We start from the raw sequence: 10,166 nt of genomic DNA, 5'->3' as shown, positions 1-10,166 counted from the left end.
TGAATAGGGATTTTATATCATTACATAGCATATTTAAAAGATATACCTTTGTTAGACACTGTTAAAAACAACAAGCATCTTATATTATTCCTAGAGCAAGTAGAGATTGCAATCAGCACAAAGGATCTTTTGGGGGTACTAGCTCTGTTTTTGTTGTTGTTTTTTTTTTTATATAGGCTGCTCACATGGGTGTTTTCCAATTTGTGAGACTACATCAAGCTGTATACTTATGATTTGTCCACTTTTCTGTGTGCACATCATACTTCAACAAACATGTCACTAAAAGCAAACAAACGATGGCTACTTGAAATCACTATCCTACCTCTTTTGGGAAGACTATCAGAATATTTATGAAACACTAAAAAAGAGCAGGGGACTGTTCTAAGTACTGTGTGACAGGACTTCTTTTCTTCTGGGAGCTTTCTATTCAATAAAAGAGAGAAAAAAGGATACAACACCAATCCATGCTCACTGCAGTGTAAATAAATGACATGGAGTAATAAGTGATAGGTATTATAGACTGATGTAGATGCAATTTTATAGAAGCTGGAAGGAGGGAAAATCACTTTTGGTGGTAAAAAACATAATATGGAATGTTCTATGCCCACCAACCCTCTATCCTGAAACAAGTTATATATTGTTGGGCATTAGCTAGATCAATGGAGGCATATAGGGAAACAGCAAAGGTTTTGGGGACAAAGGCAGAGACAGAACTGGTTCCATTCCCAGCTCCATCATTACAGATTTGTAAGATCATGGGTAAGTTACCCATAGCAGTCAACTATTGGTTTTGTTTTTCTAGTCTTTCTCCCCTTTTTAAATTAAAATTATTATGGGAAAGTGAAGTGGACCCTTTCTCTCCTGACTCCAAACTTGAGGCTGTAGTGGAAGCAATCAATCTTACTTAGTACCCAATCCCCTGCCACTTTCATTGGTCCAGGAATGGGCACATGGTCCATATCAAACTAATCAGAGTTATCACCTATGTCTATTGGGTGGGGTTGCAAAACTGTAAGAGAAAGAGCTGCCCAGGGCTATGTTCCCAGTGATAATGCAAGAGCCAATGTGAAAGAATGAAGTTCATATGCAGAAAAATGAAGGGAGAGTAAGAGTCAGTAGGAGAGTGGGGCCTGGCACCAATACCTTCCCTTATTCCAGAAAACTCTGGGACCTAGCCTTATCCCTGCCCTTTTTGTGGTTTGGGTATTTAAGCCAATTAATTCCACATTTTGCCTAACCTAGCTCCAACTGGGTTTTGATATTCTGCAATCAAAAAAGCCATAACTAATACATTTCCTCCACTGAGCTTTGGTTTTCTCACCTGCCAAATTGAGAAGACAAATATATAATGCATAAGTTTGTAATAAAAGTTAAAAACTTCACTATCAGTAAAGACAGTTGTTCAATATTAATTCCTTACCATGTCCAATCAGTGTGAGGATTTACACAACCCATTCAAAGATACTCCAAACTAGGATCACTCTAAATTACCTCTGATTAAACAGCAGCTGAATAATTCATAAACCATTTTCCCATAATCCAATTAAGGTAAAAGGTAGACTGATTCAAATATTTCCTATGACCCTCCTTCTTCCCCACCCTCATCAACTTTCATTCCAAACCCATTCTCCTCTGAGTTACCAGATTGTTCTCCATCCCAGATTTGATCCTGCCTCAGACCTGATATGGAATTCCATGCTTGTTCTCCACAGCATTTTACTTTCCAATATCACAAAAGGTGTTTTTTATATGGCACACCCTCCCATCCCCCTCCACAAAACAAACTGAGTTAAGCATGTACTTAATTTGGTCCCTTGAATTTTAACTCCTAGCACCAGCCATGTGGTCAACACTTCTGTTTAAAGAACTAAGCCAACTTTCACCCTTTTCCAAAAGTCTCAAATGATCTCCAAAATACTACAAGACCTCACAATTATAGCTAAAATTTACTGAGTACTTATTTTGTGACAAGTTGTATGCTAAGCTCAATGTTTGCATTATTTCATTTAATTTTCTCTGTGACATTATATTGGTACTGTTATTTTCCCTAGTTAGGAGAAAAAGAAACTGAGAAACAGAATATTTATATAAAATTTTTAAGATTTTGTAGCCAATAAGCTGTAGAATTCAAATTTAAACTCATGCAGTTATGACATTAGAGACTACATTCTAATACTATGAAAGAATATGAAATAAAATAAATATTCCAGATTTCAGCTTTGTCCCAGCCTTCCTTCCTATATCCTCCCCCCACGCCCGACCCAGATCCAAGTTAGAACACGAATTCCCTAAGCTGGGTCTTCTTAGGAGTAAGCTAGCAGGAACACTGGTATAAAAGTTTGCTTATAAATTTGTGTTGGGACACCTGGGTGGTGCAGTAGGTTAAGTGTCTGATTCAGTTTCAGCTCAGGTTGTGATCCCAGGGTCCTTGGATCAAGCCCCAAATTGGGCTCTGCACTGGGCATGGATCCTGCTTAAGGTTCTCTCTCTCTCCCTCTGTCCCTCTTGCTCACGTTCTCTCTCTCTCTCTCTCTAAAATAAATAAATAAATCTTTAAAAAAATAAGTCTGTGTTATATAGACTCAATCAAAGAGAAAAACACTGCCTATTTTTAACTCCTCTTACCAACAGAGATATTTCCATCCTAGGAAACAACAAAAGCAGGTTCATGTGAGAGGAAGACAGACATCAAAGCACTTAGAAAAGAGATTTGCTTATGAAAAAGTTGGCAAAAGTCAGACTTCAGGAAGATTAGCTTGTCAAAAAAACCCTACAACATAAATTTAAAGGAAAAAAGCTGCAAAATTACCAAGGTTATATAGCTTACATTAATCTATTCACAGTAGAAAAACAACTTTCTCACACAGTTATTATATCCACAAAGGATATCACATATCCTTAGAAATCAATTGTGCAAAAGTCAGGGTTATAGTTATTTTGCTAGGGAGTGAGTAATTTAGAGGAAATGCTTAAAGTTTCCTTTATTTTATGGACCAGAACTAGACAGGGTGACCCTGTTATTTTTGGTTTATCACATTCTGGAACATCATGTATATGTTTATTCATAATGGTACCAGGGCAAGATGTTCATTTTCTTCCACAGTGGCTGTGATTGACATGGCTAGGATGGCCCTAGACAACAGTTGGGTCATCTGGGTAACCTGGAGGATAATGAAAATACCTTGTGACTGACTCAGAAACCATGTCATTGATAAAGTGGTTTTTACTATTAATACTTCATGAAAGCAAATGTTATAGGAAAAGCTGAAACACTTTAATGAGCTGAGACACTCACATTTTTCCTTGGTTTAAAGAAGATAACGTAGTCCTGCTGAAAGAACATGGATTCAGAGGTAGTGGACCTGAATCCAGACTCCATAAATTACCCGGAGTTTGACCCCGACAAAGTCACTGTGTTGTGGGTAATATGGAACATGATGATTGCACTTTTCCTGTTAATAGGGCTTTTCTTCGGGCAAGTGATTTAACTTTTCTGTGGCTCAGTTTCTTTATCTATAAAATGAGGAAAACAGAAAAAAAATAGGACTTTTGTACAATGACTATTAATAGTAGTCAGGGTATAATCAGAGAAGCAGACCTCCTAAGAGACATACATAATAAGAGCATATTATAGGATTTGATCTTACACAATCATGGAGCTGGTTATGCAGTGTTTTTAAGGCTATTGTTTCAATGTCTTGTTCTGGAAACCAAAACCTATAGGGAAAGCAATCAGAAAGGGAAAACAGATGTAAAGTTGGGGAAGTAACAGAGAATATATAAAGAACTACAACTCAACAACAATAAAAACCAAAGAACTCAGTGCAACAATGGGAAAGGTCTTGAAGGGACACTCTCTAAAAAAGACACACAAATGGCCAATAAGCATAGAAAATGATGCTCAATATCACTAATCATTAGAGAAATATATATCAAACCCACAATATTAAACTGCTTCACATCTGTTAGATGGCTATTCTAAAAACAAAATAAAACAGAAAATAACAAGTGTTGGCAAGGATATGGAGAAACTGGAACACTTGCGCATTGCTGGTGGGAATGTAAAATGGTACAGTTACTGTGAAAAAAATATGGCAGTTCCTCAAAAAAATTAAACAAAGAATTGCCATGTGATCCAGCAATTCCCCTTTTGGGTATATGTCAAAAAAAATGTCGCAGGGTCTCAAAGAGATATTTGTAAACCCATGATTGTAATAGCATTATTTTTTGCAGGTTTACTGAAATATAATTGACATATATGGTTGTGTAAGTGTAAGGTCCACAATGTGATGATTTCGTACACATATATATTGCAAAACAATTACCACAATAGAGTTAGTAAACATCTCCATCACCACACATAATCAACATTTTTGTGTGTGTGTGATGAGAACATTAAGATTTTCTTTCTTAGCAACTTTCAAGCATATAATTACAGTATTGTTAACTAAAGTCACCATACTGTACATTACATCCCTAGAATTATTCATCTTTTGATTGAAAGTTTGTTAACCTTTGACCAACATCTCCCCATTTCTCACCCCCAGCCCCTGGTAATCACCAATCTGCTGTTTCTATGAATTCAGCTTTTTTAGATTCCATATATAAATGAGATCATACCTAGCATTATGCCCTCAAAATTCATCCGTGTTGTTGCAAAAGGCAAGATTTCCTTCCTTTTCATGGCTAAATATTCTTTTTTTTTTTTAAATATTTTATTTATTTATTTGACAGAGAGAGACAGTGCGAGAGAGGGAACACAGCAGGGGGAGTGGGAGAGGGAGAAGCAGGCTTCCCACTGAGCAGGGAGCCCGATGCAGGGCTCCATCCCAGGACCCTGGGATCATGACCTGAGCCGAAGGCAGAGGCTTAATGACTGAGCCACCCAGGCACCCCTCATGGCTAAATATTCTGTTGAATATAAAGATATACCACATTTTCTTTATCCGTTCATCCATTAATGGACACTTGGATTGTTTCCATGCCTTGGCTATTGTGAATAGTGTTGTAAAAAACATGGGGATGCAGATATCGCTTCAAGATAGTGATTTCATTTCTTACAGACATAAACTGAGAAGTGAGATTGCTGGATCTTATGGTAGTTATATTTTAAATTTTTTACATGAGTTGAAATCATAACTATAATTTATTTGCTTTGTGTTTCTGGGCCTTTAAGAACCTGTTTCTTTATATCTAAAAAGAATATAACAATAGTATAAACTTCATAGTGTTTGTTGAAAGATGAAATAAAACAATATAAAGTGCTTAGAGTAGAACCTTGCATATATAGCAAGCATTCAATCAATGCTACCTATTGTTATTAATTTTGTAGCTGTACAATAATAGCTCCTTAATTGAAAGTTAGGGCTTATAACTTAAAAGGAAGTCTAAGCATGTAGTACCTGAATTAATTAAAAATAAATTTGATAGAATGTTAAACATAAGCATAGACTTTTGCCAAAACTTGGTTCATTATTTTGACTTTTAGCCAGTCATTAGCATTAATAATATTTGAGTATTCAAGTAATTTCTCAAGAAAAAGGCATTACATTTCCTCCATAATTTATAGTTTAATGAAATTTCCAATATGTGAGAAATCATTTCAATGGCCAGAAAAGCCATTCTGAGCAGCCTCATTTTAAAATCATTGTCAATGGCTAAAGACATTGTGTAAAGTTTGTATTCTATTCTTACATGTAGATCATTTTGCTCAGTAAAGGGATTTCCAAAGAAAGTTGCCTGTCAATCTAATTATTGCAAATCAAATAATATCCCCCTGACTTACATTATAATTTTAGAAACATGAAGCTATTTTAATAGCTCATTAATTGACTATGACATCTATTCATTAGATTTAAGATTCTCTACTTAATAATTGAGCAGAACGCAAGCATTTACCCGCCCAGAGAAAAATATGTACTAAAGGAGATCTGTATGTATTCATTTTAAATTTAGGTCTTTCTAAAGACAGCTATCCCTTAATAATTCAAGTTTGAGTTTTCATGTAATTTTTTTCTTGGTAGGTCACATTTGTACCCTATTTTTGGCTTTGTTTTCCATTTCCAGGTTGATAATGGCTCCCACAGCAGGGGTCTGATGTAGGGATCATTTCCCACCATAGGGAAATGCAACCACTGAAATGAACTATTTCATGTCCAAGAAAGGCTGAGAGGACTTTGAATCGCACAAGCTGTAATTTCCCAAAGGGGATTTACTTAGGGCAGTGAAGTTCATGGATTTGGAGAAAACTTAATGAAACTTTTACAGTGATCAAGACCTCAAATTTAGCAACTTTTTTTAAGGCCATGAACAAAGTCAAGGAAAGGGCATGTCATGGCAAATTGAGTCAATTCTAAAAAAGGAGGTCTGATAGAATTGTCCTTTTGCAGCCCCAGTGTATTTTTAACTTTTTACACTTAAAATTATCAGGGATATCCAAAACTTTTGTCTATGTGGGTTATAACTATCAATATTTATAGTATTAGAAATTAAAATAGAAATATTTGAAATATTTATAAATGTATTTAAAAATGCATTTTATTAGTTGGCAAAAATAGCATATTTCATGAAAAAATAACTGTATTTCCCAAAACAAACAAAAAATGAAGAAGAGTAGCATGTACATTTTTGCACATCCCTTTAATGTCCAGCCTCATAGGACGCGGCTGAATTCTTAATCAGCTTCTGAATTCAGTCAAATGCTATGCGTTTTTTGGACTGAAGTATATGAAGAAAATTAACCCTTTCAAAAGTATGCAGTTGGAAAGAGAGGAATATTTTAATAGCCTTTTCAGATATTTGTGGATTTTCTTATTTGATGCTATGTCAAAACTCAACAAGAGGTACTTACTGAAAGGGAAGTTGCAGTAAGGAATCAGAAACAATCTCAGTGAACTTTGCATACTCTATGACATTAAACTCTGTTGGTGTTTCTTGTACTCTTAATGGATCTTTTAACATGAGTGATCTTGTAACCTTATGGTCATTTGGAAGATACCAGTCTACTGAGCTATGCAGATGTTCAAGATGTTGACACATTTTATTATATAATATCAAAAAATAATATTTGTTAATATCACCACTGATCTCATCATAAAAGCCTTTTGGAAAATGTCAAGATCACATACATGAGGCAAGTTTTCTAAAATTCTAATTTTCACTTGAAAACTTAAGTGACAGCTTACTTCATTTATTTTTGAGAAAACGTTTGCAAATACTCAAGTCTAAATAACCATATTTTGTCTGTTAATAGATTTTTCAAGTAAAAATGGAACTTCTTTTTTTGTTTTTTTCTTTTCTTTCTTTTTAAAAAATTTTATTTTATTTTAATTCAATTAATTAATATACAGTGTATTATTAATTTTAGAGGTAGAGTTCAGGGATTCATCAGTTGTATATAACGACCAGTGCTCATTACATCACATGCCCTTCTTAATGCCAATCACCCAATTACCCCATTCCCTCACCCATCTCCCCTCCAGCAACCCTCAGTTTGTTTCCTAGAATTAAGAGTTTCTTACAGTTTGCCTCACTCTCTGATTTCATCTTATTTTATTTTTCCCTTCCCTTCCCTATGATCCTCTGTTTTGTTTCTTAAATTCCACATATGAGTGAAATCATATAATTGTCTTTCTCTGATTGACTTATTTCACTTAGCATAATACCCTCTCTAGTTCCATCCACGTTGTTGCAAATGGCAAGATTTCATTTTTTTATGGCTGAGTAATATTCCATTGTATATATATATACACCACATTTTTACCCATTCATCTGTCGACAGCTTTAAACTCAAAGCACACAAGTGCTTTATGCATACTTCCCATTATATCACTCCAAATATTTAAAAAGTATACTCTAGGGTGATTTAATAAGATTAACAATTTTACTGCTTCATAAAGGACACTCTTAACTAAAACTGACATTTGTGTACATAGCAATTAAGAATACATGATTACTGGGGCGCCTGGGTGGCTCAGTTGGTTAAGCGACTGCCTTCGGCTCAGGTCATGATCCTGGAGTCCCTGGATCGAGTCCCGCATCGGGCTCCCTGTTCGGCAGGGAGTCTGCTTCTCCCTCTCACCCTCCCCCCTCTCATGCTCTCTCTATCTCATTCTCTCTCTCAAATAAATAAATAAAAAAAATATTAAAATAAAAAAAAAAAGAATACATGATTACTAATACAGTTGGGTGGAATTGCCTTGATTTATACTTAGCTTTATAAGCCACAGCTTTTGTACTGTCAGCACAATATCAATACAATCCAAAAGGCAAATATTGTCTTATATTATTACAAAAATAATTTTGACCTCACTGACTTCCTGAAAGGGCCTAGAGTACCGCAGCAGCTCATGGACCATATTTTGAGAACTCCTGTTCTAAAGAATTCCAGGTCTATTTAGTGGGGCCAGTCTGAAAAAGCCTTTTTAGAAGGGCCTGATGTCTTCAGTTTTAGTTTTCCTTTCAAGATCTAGCTGAGGACTGGAAAACTGCGGTTCTTAGTTGTCTAATGGTATAAGGTAACCCAATTTCTCAAATTTGAGAAAAAATAAAATAAAAATTTTGTTCCCTCTTTTGAAACAAAAAGCTGTATGAGTCATTCTGACAAATTCCATGTCACTCTGTATAAAGTTCCAAAAACAGTACATTAATTAAATGAGAATAAAAATTAAAATAACAGCATAATCTAGAAAATCTTTAGTTGTGATAAACCATGGATTTTGTTCATTTTAAACTTGCCTAAACATGTTCAATATTTTTGCACAAAAGTTTATGTAGATATACCTTAATTGCTCTGAAAACCCTCTCATTCTCCAGATAACATAAACTGCATAAACTGAAGTTCAAGGAATTTCCACTTAAATCTTAGAACCTTAGAATTGAAATTTAGACCACATCGTTCAACCTCCCTACTAAATGAATTTAATCCTTAGATGAACTTCCAGGATTGCTTTGAACACTATCAGTGGCACATGGCTCACTGCCTCAGGAGGCATTCTTGCATTTCAGACTGGACATCATCAGCAATTCAGATATTTCTCTTTAAGTTGAAAGAAATGAGTCTTAGGTAAACTTTCTAAAGTAATATATTTCTAATTCCTAAAACCATATTTGCTTTTTCAACAATCTAAGCATAATATTAGTTTGTGTTAACCAGATGGCTTATAAAATTCATGTTTTTTACATGAATTTTTACATGAATTATTAATATTACATTTACTACCCTCAAACATCTTTGTATTGTACTGTATTGTTGATATTTTACTCCAAAAATAAGTTTTCAAAATTAAATTTCATATGGATCACTTTGGTCCAAAGTCTAATTTCTTATGATCAATTTTAATTTTGATTTATTTAACAGTGATATCACCTACATGCAATATATGTCATCAGAAATATTGATGTAGAGGACAACCATGTCTTCTTATAATTTTATTTCTAATGGAAATAACAATAGGGAGGAAGGAGGTCTATGGCATAATATTAGAGATACTCGTTTATTCAATCACATTTGTTAAGATTTCCCAGTAGTGTTCTAGGTCCTTAGCTAACTATCTAGTATAAAGGAGAAGAGAAAGAGAAAGAGACAAAAAGTTTATTAAAGTAATAATGGCTGAAAACTTCCCAAACATTGAGGAGAGAGATGGACACACGGATTCAGGAGGCCCAAAAGACCCCAAAGAGTTTGAGTCCAAAAAGGGCTACACTATGATACATTATAATTAAGTTGTCAAAAGTCAAAGACAAGGAATTATGAAAGCAGCAAAAGAAAAGGGACAGGTCACATACAAGGAAACCCTCATATGACTATTAGCATTTTTCTCAACAGAAATTTTTTCGGCCAGGAAAGAGTAGGATGATATATTCAAAATATGGCAGGGTGCAGGAACCCTGCCAATCAAAAATATTATACCCAGCAAAGCTGTCCTTTAGAATAGAAAGAGAAAAACTTTCCCAAACAAACAAAAACTGAGGGAGTTCATCACCACTAGACCTGTCTAAAGGGAAACACAAAAGGGTCATTTTCAATTGGAAATAAAATATTGCTAATTAACTTCAGAAAACATGAATGTGTAAAACTCATTAAGAATAGTAAATATATAGCCAAACTCAGATTCTCTAATATTGTAATAGTGATATATGTCACCTCAACTTCAGTTGAAAAGTTA

Source organism: Leptonychotes weddellii, chromosome 1, assembly GCF_054177405.1.
Source record: "Leptonychotes weddellii isolate Sample4059 chromosome 1, ASM5417740v2, whole genome shotgun sequence".
NCBI lineage: Eukaryota > Metazoa > Chordata > Mammalia > Carnivora > Phocidae > Leptonychotes > Leptonychotes weddellii.
Note: the sequence above shows the minus strand (reverse complement) of the source record.